At 39.2% G+C, this 11,776-nt stretch overlaps 1 pseudogene; it reads right to left on the reverse strand.

Moving 5' to 3' along the window:
- Positions 1–4,353: 4,353 nt before the first annotated feature.
- Positions 4,354–5,333, reverse strand: LOC128059979 (olfactory receptor 1002-like; annotated as a pseudogene).
- Positions 5,334–11,776: the final 6,443 nt, after the last annotated feature.

Genomic DNA, 11,776 nt, shown 5'->3' on the forward strand with positions numbered 1-11,776 from the left:
TGGTTAGTTCAGTCACTAGAGTGAGAAAAAAAAAAAACAAGAAATTGATAGTGCACAAAGCTTTAAATTCCTTAAAAGCATAACATTATCCATATGAAAAGAAATTGCAGGTTTTCAGTTTAGGAACGTTGGCATAAAAAAGCTAGAATAAAACGCCAGCAAATCAAATACAGTTCTAAAGAGCAATACGGCTTAAATGTTTTAGAGAGAAAATTCGGGTTTAACTAAGAGTTTGTTTGACATTAGAAAACCTATAAAATATTTTAAATGTTGGCCAGTCTTATTTTCCCATAAATCCATTTAACTCATCTTGAACATTCGAAGATAAATAGAGAAGCAGAAATAGGTTTAAAAAGTGAGTTGAACTTACATGTCAGTGAGTTCCTTTCTTCTTTAGAGAATTAACACTGGAGTACAAACTGTGCTCTTTTTTCAGCATGCATTTCATCTTCCCACCCAGACCTGTGCCTTTGCATAGAGAGGAAGTCCGACTGTCTAGCAGTCACTTGGTTGTAGTCTTTCTTAGTTTTTCCTCCAAGGAAGTAGGAAGATTTCATTCTAAAAAAAATGTTTCCACATGAATTAAGGTTTTCGTAAGTAGTAACATCATTTTTTGTTCTGGGAGAATTTGTTTCCCTAAAGTATGCCATACCTTGGGAATTTTATTAAGAGGAGAGGAAATTAAAATGTTCTTGCTGCCCCTAAATGCTTTTAAAAATCCTCTGGGATCAAAATATTTCTTTTCTGTGTTTGACTCCTTTGCTTACCTCCTTCTTTAGCTATTTACAGAGTAAACTTCAGTGTAATGATGACTCAATTTCTGGAACTGTTTATCTAAAGTTCATCATAGTAGAGAATTTTCCAAAGGATACCTTATTTGACATTGTGATCATTTTAGTTAGCGTCTTTTTCCAATACAGACAAAAAAAAAAAAAAAAAAACTGAGAATCAAAATATGTGAAGAATTTCTATTATATTTATACAGAGTTTTCCATGAGAAATTGAGAGATGTTTCACTGACAAAGGCAAATCTAATGCTGCATTGGAGCTTTACCAATCATTTTGCCAGTTTCTAGTGAGACTGAGCAACTTTGCAACATTTACAGGACATTTACATAACCAGTGGTTGGTTACTCAAGTGTTTGCCCGCATTTTTTTCACCAGATTCCCTGATTTGTTAAATATATATATATATATATAATTATTATCCATGTATTTCAGGTATACCAGCTATATTCATTGTAAATACATCTTTCCTTGGTGTGTCTTACACGTTTATGCTCTTAAAGGCAAGCCTATGGTCTCAATTTTAATGTGGTTTAGAGAATCAATATTTTCCTTTTAGTATTTTTGTAGCTTTTTTTAAAATTTGTAACCACATATCACAGAGATCCTCTCCCATATTATTTTCTAAATGTTTTAATTCCTTGCCTTTCACATCTTGATTTCCAAATCATCTTGAGATGACCTTACTATGTGTTGTGAGGTAAGGGTAAATGATCACTTTTTTCCCATGCAGACATTCAATGGATCCAATACCATTTTTTCAAATCTTTTCTCTCCTCAGTATCAGTCAATTCAGTTCAGTCACTCAGTCGTGTCCGACTCTTTGCAACCCCATGAATTGCAGCATGCCAGGCCTCCCTGTCCATCACCAACTCCCAGAGTTCACCCAAACTCATGTCCATCGAGTCAGTGATGCCATCCAGCCATCTCATCCTCTGTCGTCCCCTTCTTCTCCTGCCCCCAATCACTCCCAGCATCAGAGTCTTTTCCAATGAGTCAACTCTTCGCATGAAGTGGCCAAAGTACCGGAGTTTCAGCTTTAGCATCATTCCTTCCAAAGAACACCCAGGACTGATCTCCTTCAGAATGGACTGCTTGGATCTCCTTGCAGTCCAAGGGACTCTCAAGAGTCTTCTCCAACACCACAGTGCAAAAGCATCAATTCTTTGGTGCTCAGCTTTCCTCACAATCCAACTCTCATATCCATACCTGACCACTGGAAAAACCATAGCCTTGACAAGACCTTTGTTGGCAAAGTAATGTCTCTGCTTTTCAATATGCTATCTAGGTTGGTCATAACTTTCCTTCCAGGGAGTAAGCGTCTTTTAATTTCATGGCTGCAGTCACCATCTGCAGTGATTATGGAGCCCCTCAAAATAAAGTCTGGCACTGTTTCCACTGTTTCCCCATCTATTTCCCATGAAGTGATGGGACCAGATGCCATGATCTTCGTTTTCTGAATGTTGAGCTTTAAGCCAACTTTTTCACTCTCCTCTTTCACTTTCATCAAGAGGTTTTTTAGTTCCTCTTCACTTTCTGCCATACGGGTAGTGTCATCTGCATATCTGAGGTTATTGATATTGTGCTTCTTCCAGCCCAGCGTTTCTCATGATGTACTGTGCATATAAGTTAAATAAGCAGGTTGACAATATACAGCCTTGACATACTCCTTTTCCTATTTAGAACCAGTCTGTTGTTCTATCTCCAGTTCTAACATATACTGCAGTGTAATTAACCAACATAGTCACGAAAACTGGCAGAAAGCATGACAAAGAATACATAAAACAAAAATTCTAGGATATTACTAGCTACTTTTATCCTTCAAAGTTACTGAACTAAAATTAAATGCATTTTTTGTTGTTCTTTATTTTTTAATTGAAATTTAAATACAGTTTTTTAAAATATAAATTTATTTATTTTAATTGGAGGTTAATTACTTTACAATATTATATTGGTTTTGCCATATATCAACATGAATCCGCCTGTTCCCCTCCTGAACCCTCCACCCTCTTCCCTCCCCATACCATACCATCCCTCTGGTTCATCTCAGTGCACCAGCTCCAAGCATCCAGTATCATGTATCGAATCTGGACTGGTGATTCTTCTCATGTATGATATTATACATGTTTCAAGGCCATTCTCCCAAATCATCCCACCTTCGCCCTCATAAATACATATTAAAGAAAGTCTTTAAGGATGACAAAGTGTAGATCTCAATAAGTCTTATACTAGTACAAAACATCATTTATTCCCCCATTTTTTGATTTGTTGCCATGTTCCAGAAAATAGAACACAAAAATATGGCTGAAGGAATATTATAACTGGAGAAAATAAAACCATGAGACCAAATTGTGGAGTCACAAGTAATGCATTGACTCTTCATAGCTGTTGGTGCGTTATCTGTAAATATAGAACTAATATCTTGCCTATGTCACAAAGATCAATACATTATAAGAATAATAGCTAATACTTTATTAAAGAACATGGAGGCATTCTGTACTTCATGTGCACAAAGCATATGATTACAGCAGCAAAATCCCAATAAGTTATTACTATGACTAAAGAGTATAGAGGATATAAAACGCCTTGGGAATAAACCTACACCAAACATGAAGGTAATATTAGAGAGTGCTATGGTTACATACTTCCTGAATATCTCACTTTTTCAGGTTTACTGATATATAATTAACATAATATTTTATTAAGCCCAAGGTATACAGCATAATGATTCAATATTTGTGTATATTGCAAAATGATTACCCCATTTAGCTTATCATCACCTAACACAGTTCTGAATTTTATTTCTCATCATGAGAATGATTAAAATTTCCTTTCTCAGCAACTTACAAATATAAAATACAGTATTGTTAGCTATAGAAACTGTGCTATATTTTACAGCCCCAGAACATCTTTATCGTATAATTGAAAGCTTTAAACTTTGACCTTAATACATTTTTTAACAGTCTATGTTGAAAGAGTCAAGGTCAAGATTACAGACAACGAGAGATCTCAACACACTGTAAGAAAAACAAAAGTACTGCTAAGTCACTGCTATGATTACATTTACTCAGGACTGAACAAAGAACTTCTGATATCCTAGTCATAAAATTTTTTATATGAATAAGAACATTTTTAAGTCTTAGGATTCAATAATCTACTCTTTTGAGTTTAAAGTTCTAAAATCCATCCCTACTGAATCAGAAATGAGAAAAACAAAGTGAGAAATTTATAACCCAAGACATTGTATGACTTGTCAATGACCCAAAATCTCAACATAAAATAAAGATCCAGTACTCTTGCCTGGAAAATCTCATGGATGGAGGAGCCTTGTAGGCTGCACTCCATGGGGTCGCTAGGAGTCGGACATGACTAAGCGACTTCACTTTCGCTTTTCACTTTCATGCATTGGAGAAGGAAATGGCAACCCTCTCCAGTGTTCTTGCCTGGAGAATTCCAGGGACGGGGGAGCCTGGTAGGCTGCCGCCTATGGGGTAGCACAGAGTCAGACACAACTGAAGGGACTTAGCAGCAGCAGCAGCATACCCAGCCCACGTGGTTATGTCTTGCTTACTGATTACTCTCAATCTGTAGTATAAATGGTGTTCCAGTTAATTTACCCATAAGAAACTTCTTCCTTCCATATGTCCTTCTGAATGATTCTTTTACTTCCCTGTTTCTCAGGCTATAGATAAGTGGGTTCAACATGGGGATCAGGGCTGTGTAGAACACAAAAACCACTTTATTAATATCCAAGGAGAAACTGGAGCTTGGACGTACATAGATGAAGAAGAGTACCCCATAAAGGATGGAGACAGCAGTCAGGTGTGAAGAGCAGGTGGAGAAGGCCTTCCACCTCCTGTCAGCAGACGGATCCTCAGGACAGTGACAACAACTAAATGTAGGAGGCCAAGGTGATCCGGCCACTGAGTACTCCTGGAGCTCCAGCCAGGAGAAAAGTAAAACTTCATGGACCCGTGTATCTGCACATGCCAGGGAGAGAACCGGAAGAAGGTCACAGAAGAAGGGACTGATGATTTTTGGACCACAGTAAGGCAGGCAAAAGGTGAAAGTTGTGTGGATCATGGTGCTTATAAGGCCCTTGATATAAGGAGCTTCCACCAGCTGCCCACAGACTCACTGAGATATAATGAGTGTGTAAAATAGGGGCTTACAGATGGCCATATGCCAGTCATATGCCACGGAAGCCAGGAGGAAACACTCAGTCACTACACACTGACCAAAAAAAACAGATCTGGGCAGCACAATCAAAGAAAGAGATGACTTTTTCCTCCACAAAGATGTCAGTTAACATCTTGGGACCAATGACAGAAGAGGAATAGACATCCACAAAGGACAAGGGGCTGAGAAAAAAAGTTCACGGGGCTGTGCAGTCGAGAATCCATCCAAATGAGAGTGATCATCCCGACGTTTTCCAGAAAAGTGGCCACATAGACCAAGAGAAATATCACAAAAAGAACAACCTGCAGCTGGAGGCGATTTGTCAAGCCCACGGAAACAAACTCAGTCACCAGAGTTTCATTTTCCATAATCCATTTCTCTGATCTAATCTATAATGAGAATGAGAGAGATCTTTCTTTGGAGTCCATTCATAATTGGGTTTCCTCATTTTAAACATGAATGAATCTTTTCTCTTTTTTACATTTACAGGGTAGATCGACAGACAACACTCCTGACTTCTGCCTCTGAGTGGTCATCATCCACTTATAGTTTGCATGATATTAAGTCACTAAACCTCAGTTTCTTCTTGATTAAAACAGATTTTTAGGTGTAGAAGTAGCTTTTGGAGATTATCTAAAGCAATTCCTCTAACTGTGCCAGACAACGTTTCTTAAAATCCCTGCCTTTGAACCAAGGATATTTTAAGACATGTTTCACAGATAAGGTATCATGTGCATTTAATGAATTTGGGCTGATAGTTCTCACTCCCACCCTAGATAAAGGCTGTAAGAAATATAACTTGCTTGCTAACTGCTTCAGATTCTGGGGGGAAAAAAGTCAGTGTGTTGTCTAAAAGATAACTTCTGAAGTCTAAGAAGGAATGCAAGCTCAGACAAATGAAGTTGGCTTTCGAACAGAGTTCAAAGTCCTTAGCAGTATCTACTCTGTGATGCCTTCTCCAAAACCCCTATATTCCTCATATTATTAATGCACATGCTGATTACTTTATCAAACTCCATTCTTTTTTCAGCCCATTAGAGAGACGAGTTCTTAAACATTCAATAGGTGCTGTAATCAATTGTGACATCAGAATCTGGGAGAGAAGAATGATATCTTAAGCAAGAAAATGACACACCTGGGCATTTATCCCCCTAAAAACCTATGTTGACAGAAAAACCTGGACAACTGTATTCATAGAAGCAGTATTCATGATGATCAAACACTTGAAATAACAAAAATAATTGAGCAAACTGTGGGATATCCATACCACAGAATACTATTCAGTAATAAAGAGGAGCAAAGTATGGCACAGGCAACAATCTGGCTGAGTGTCAAGAGCGGAGCTGATAAAAAGGAAAACAATCTGAAAAGGTCACGTACTCTATGAGTCCATTTATAAAACACACTCAGATGGCAGAATTTTAGAGATGGAGAAGAGGTTGCCTGGGATTAAGAATGTTGGGAAGGAGGATGGTGGTGTTACTATAAAAGGATAACACACAGGAGATCTTTGTGGGGATGGAATAGTTTCGTATCCTGATTGTGCTGGTGATTAAACAAATCTACATGAGTGCCAAAACAATACAAAACTATACGCATAACATAGCGATGTCAATTTCCTGGGTTTTTGTATTGCACTATAGTAGTAAACTGGGGTAAAACTGACAGAAAGGTACATGAGACCTCTCTGTACTATCTTTGAAGCTTCCTGTGAATATTTATTTCAAAATAAAAAGGTTTTAGAAAACAATGAATAGAAAGTTAGAGGGAGGGGAAGTGAGTAGAGCACTATAGAAAAAGGAAAACTTAAGAAGGGAGATACACATTTTGGACATGGAAATAATCACGGTGATTCCAGCCACACAATCACCCAGAAACACTGAGTGTGTGCAGGAGATGTGTTGACAGAAAATGAATGCCAGCGTTCCCTGGTAAGTCGCCTTGAAAAGGATTTTACTTAACAGGAAATTAATGAAATAAAGGCAACAGACCTCCTGTGGTCTCAGAGGCAATGGAGCTCAGAGAAGAAAAGACCTGGAGGGGTGGAATTTCACATTAGTCAAAAATATCATACCTAAGTAGTGAAATGTTTCTTTGTAAACACAGAAATCATTTCAGGTCATTTATACTTATGTTCACTTTCACTCAAAGATGGAAACAAAGCATTTGAAGTGTCAAAATAAAGGTGATTAAAAAAAAATCTGTGAAGATGCAACAGAATATGCTCATCTGTGATCTCAATCAACTCAAAGTATTATGTGAAAGCAACAGTTTCTGACTGGCAAAACACATATCACTTTATTTTTCCCAGCCTTGCCCAAATAAAATATTCCAGTTCAGAAAACTCATCATCTTTGGACATTAGTAGCATAAGATTTAAGTTAGCTGATTCAGAGGTTTGTTTTCTACATATAATATTCCAGTATATGTAATGTGAAGAAATTAAGACCCAGAGAAACCAACCAAGGTCTCATCATTTTAACATTCTATGAGCCCATATGTCTTAAAGCACATTCAGCATCTCTATGCCAAATACAAAATTCAAACAAAATGTACATTCAAGTTAGGTCATTTAAACCAAAAGACAAAGATGAAACATTCTATTTCTACCAAATTATCCCTCATAATAAGCTTAAAGATAATGCTTTCCTAAGCTTCTAAACTCACCTTCCAAGTCTGGCTTCCTGATGGCAGTTTGGGAAATTTCCTAAAAAGGAAAAGAAAAAATGCCCTACTGTGACAACCTAGAGGGGTGGGATGGGGTGGGAGGTGGGAAGAAGGTTCAAAAGGGAAGGGACATATGTATACCTATGGCTCATGTTGATGTATGACAGAAACCAACAGAACATTGTAAAGCAATTATCTTTCAATTAAAAATGAATAAATTAAAAACAGACATGACCAAAACTAGTTATGTCCAAATTAATTATGAAATTAACATTCCCTCATATGAATTACTCTACAAATGTAGACATGCCATTTTTCTCTCAGCTTCTTCATGTTGACTAGGAGGATAGATAATATTCTGATACCATCTTGAAACTTGGATCTTCTTAATAGCACTTTAGTGAATTCATTGACTCAACTCTGCACAACACTCACCAGAGGATTTTCTAAAAAGCTGTTGTGTAAATTATCAATAATTCCTACAAGGACATGGAAGCTCAGGAGATCAGGCTTATAGAGAAGAAATTAAAGTCATTTTATGAGAAAATAATTTTGGGGCTTTGACTCAAATGTACTTGCACCAATTAAAACTACACCTCCATTTGTAACCATCTGCCTCTGAAATTCCCACTCTGAACCTTCAACTATAACATAATTATCACCAGTCCTTGACACTATGCAGTTTGAGAATATAAGATAAAGTCCTGCTTCAGAGAGGTTACAATCAGAAGGGGAGTCTGAGTCCACAGCAGCACTAAGGACCCCAAAACTGCTTCACAAGCTAAACTACAAGGGTGGGATCATTGTAACAGAAGTTTTGGGAATAGTCTCTTGGACATAAGCAATCTCAAAAGGTGATTAAGATATTCAGTTCAGTTTAGTTCAGGCATTCAGTCATCTCTGAATCTTTGTGACCCCATGAATCACAGCATGCCAACTCCCGGAGATCACTCAAACTCATGTCCATCAAGTTGGTGATGCCATCCAGCCATCTCATCCTCTGTCGTCCCCTTCTCCTCCTGCCCGCAATCCCTCTCAGCATCAGGGTCTTTTCTAATCAGTCAATTCTTTGCATCAGGTGGCCAAACTATTGGAGTTTCAGCTTTATTTTTTTAATATAAATTTATTTATTTTAATTGGAGGTTAACTACTTCACAATACTGTATTGATTCTGCCATACATCAACATTGAAGCATGTATAATATCATCTATGGAGTTTCAGCTTTAGCATCAGTCCTTCCAATGAACACTCAGAACTGATATCCTTTAGGATGGACCGGTTGGATCTTCTTGCAGTCCAAGGGACGCTCAGGAGTCTTCTTCAACACCACAGTTCAAAAGCATCAATTCTTCGGTGCTCAGCTTTCTTCACAGTCTAACTCTCACATCTATACATGACCACTGGAAAAACCATAGCCTTGACTAGACGGACCTTTGTTGGCAAAGTAATGTCTCTGCTTTTCAATATGCTATCTAGGTTTGTCATAACTTTCCTTCCAAGGAGTAAGCGTCTTTTAATTTCATGGCTGCAATCACCATCTGCAGTGATTTTGGAGCCCCCCCAAAACAAGGTCTGACACTGTTTCCACTGTTTCCTCATCTATTTCCCATGAAGCGATAGGACCAGATGCCATGTTCTTTGTTTTCTGAATGCTGAGCTTTAAGCCAACTTTTTCACGCTCCTCTTTCACTTTCATCAAGAGGCTTTTTATTTCCTCTTCACTTTCTGCCATAAGGGTGGTGTCATCTGCATATCTGAGGTTATTGATATTTCTTCTGGCAATCTTGATTCCAGCTTGTGCTTCTTTCAGCCCAGTGTTTCTCATGATGTACTCTGCATATAAGTTAAATAAGCAGGGTGACAATATGCAGCCTTGACGTACTCCTTTTCCTATTTGGAACCAGTCTGTTGTTCCATGTCCAGTTCTAACTGTTGCTTTCTGACCCGCATATAGGTTTCTCACCATCATGATTATTTGTTGTGGTGGCCAAGAGGAGCTACTCCACGTCCGAGGACGGGGGTGGCGGACGAGAGGAACCACCCACATCCAAGGAGCAGTGGCTGCACGGGTGCAGGAGGGCCGAGAGGAGCTACTCCACGTTCAAAGTCAGGAGGCGTGACTCGCCCAAGGTAAGGACCAGCGGCTGTGCTTTGCTGACGCAGCCATGAAGAGATACCCCACATCCAAGGTAAGAGAAACCCAAGATGGTAGGTATTGCGAGTGGGCATCAGAAGGCAGACACATTGAGACCATGATCACAGAAAACTAGCCAATCTGATCACACAGACCACAGCCTTGTCTAACTCAATGAAACTAAGCCATGCCCGAGGGGCAACCCAAGACGGGCGGGTCATGGTGGAGAGGTCTGACAGAATGTGGTCCACTGGAGAAGGGAATGGCAAACCACTTCAGTATTCTTGCCTCGAGAACCCCATGAACAGTATGATTAAGGTATAGGTAAGTAAAAATAAGGTGGACTGATGGTATCTAAGCAGCAGAGGAGTGCTAAAATTTGGACAACATCTTTGAAAGACAAAATAAGTACACACTGTATATATGAAAATTTCAAAACTAAAAATAGGATTGGACTCAAACTTCAAAGCATTTTAACATTTAGAGTAAAAATTCTTACTCTAAGCAATGAAGAATCTTTCGAGGTATTACAGAAAACAGATAATATCTATTCGCATAGGCGTTGCCCCAGGACATTCATCCTGCCATTAGAGATGCATCCTAGGCATCCTTCAAGAGGATGCGCTGGTCACAGCAAACACCCTCTTCCAACAACAAAAGAGGAGACCCTGCACACGGACGTCACCAGATGCTCAATACCAAAATCAGACTGATTATATTCTTTGCAGCCAAAGATGGAGACGTTCTATACAGTCAGCAAAAAACAAGACCGGAAGCTGACTCTGGCTCAGATCATGAACTCATTATTGTCAACTCCAGACTTAAATTGAAGAAAGGAGAGAAAACCACTAGACCATTCAGGTATGACCTAAATCAAATCCCTTATGAGTATACAGTGGAAGTGAGAAATAGATTTAAAGGATTATATCCGATAGACAGAGTGCCTGAAGAACTGTGGATGGAAATTCATGACTTTGTATAGGAGGCAGGGATCAAGAACATCCTCAAGAAAAAGAAATGCAAAAAGGCAAGATGGTTGTCTGAGGAGGCCTTACAAATAGCTATGAAAAGAGAAAGTGAAAGTGAAGTCGCTCAGTCATGTCCAACTCTTTGTGACCCCATGGACTGTAGCCTACCAGGCTCCTCTGTCCATGGGATTTTCCAGGCAATAGTACTGGAGTGGATTGCCATTTCCTTCTCCAGGGGATCTTCCGAATCCAGGGATTGAACCCAGGTCTCCCACATTGTAGACAGATGCTTTACCGTCTGAGCCACCACTGTGACAAGAGAAGCGAAAGGCAAAGGAGAAAAGGAAAGATACACCCATTTGAATGCAGAGTTCCAAAGAATTGCAAAGAGAAATAAGAAAGCTTTCTTCAGTGATCAATGCAAATAAACAGAGGAAAACAACAAAATGGGAAGACTAGAGACCCTTCACGGAGAAGGCAATGGCAACCCACTCCAGTACTCTTGCCTGGCAAATCTCATGGACAGGAGCGCCTGGTAGGCGGCAATCCATGGGGTCACTAGGAGTTAGACAGGACTGAGCGACTTCACTTTCACTTTTCACTTCCCTGCATTGGAGAAGGAAATGGCAACCCACTCCAGTGTTCTTGCCTGGAGAATCCCAGGGACAGGGGAGCCTGGTGGGCTGCCATCTATGTGGTCGCACAGAGTCGGACACGACTGAAGCGACTTAGCAGCAGCAGCAGCAGCAGAGATCTCTTCAAGAAAATTAAATATACCAAAGGAACATTTCATGCAAAGATGGGCACAATAGAGGACCAAAATGGTATGGAGCTAACAGAAGCAGAAAATATTAAGAAGGGGTGGCAAGAATACACAGAAGAGCTGTACAAAAAATAATCTTCATGACTCAGATAATCATGATGGTGTGATCACTCACTTAGACCAAGACATCCTGGAATGTGAAGTTAAGTGGGCCTTAGGAAGCATCACTGTGAACAAAGCTAGTGGCAGTGATGGATTTCTAGTTGAGCTATTTCAAA

Source organism: Budorcas taxicolor, chromosome 15 (assembly GCF_023091745.1).
Source record: "Budorcas taxicolor isolate Tak-1 chromosome 15, Takin1.1, whole genome shotgun sequence".
In the NCBI taxonomy this organism is placed as follows: Eukaryota; Metazoa; Chordata; class Mammalia; order Artiodactyla; family Bovidae; genus Budorcas; species Budorcas taxicolor.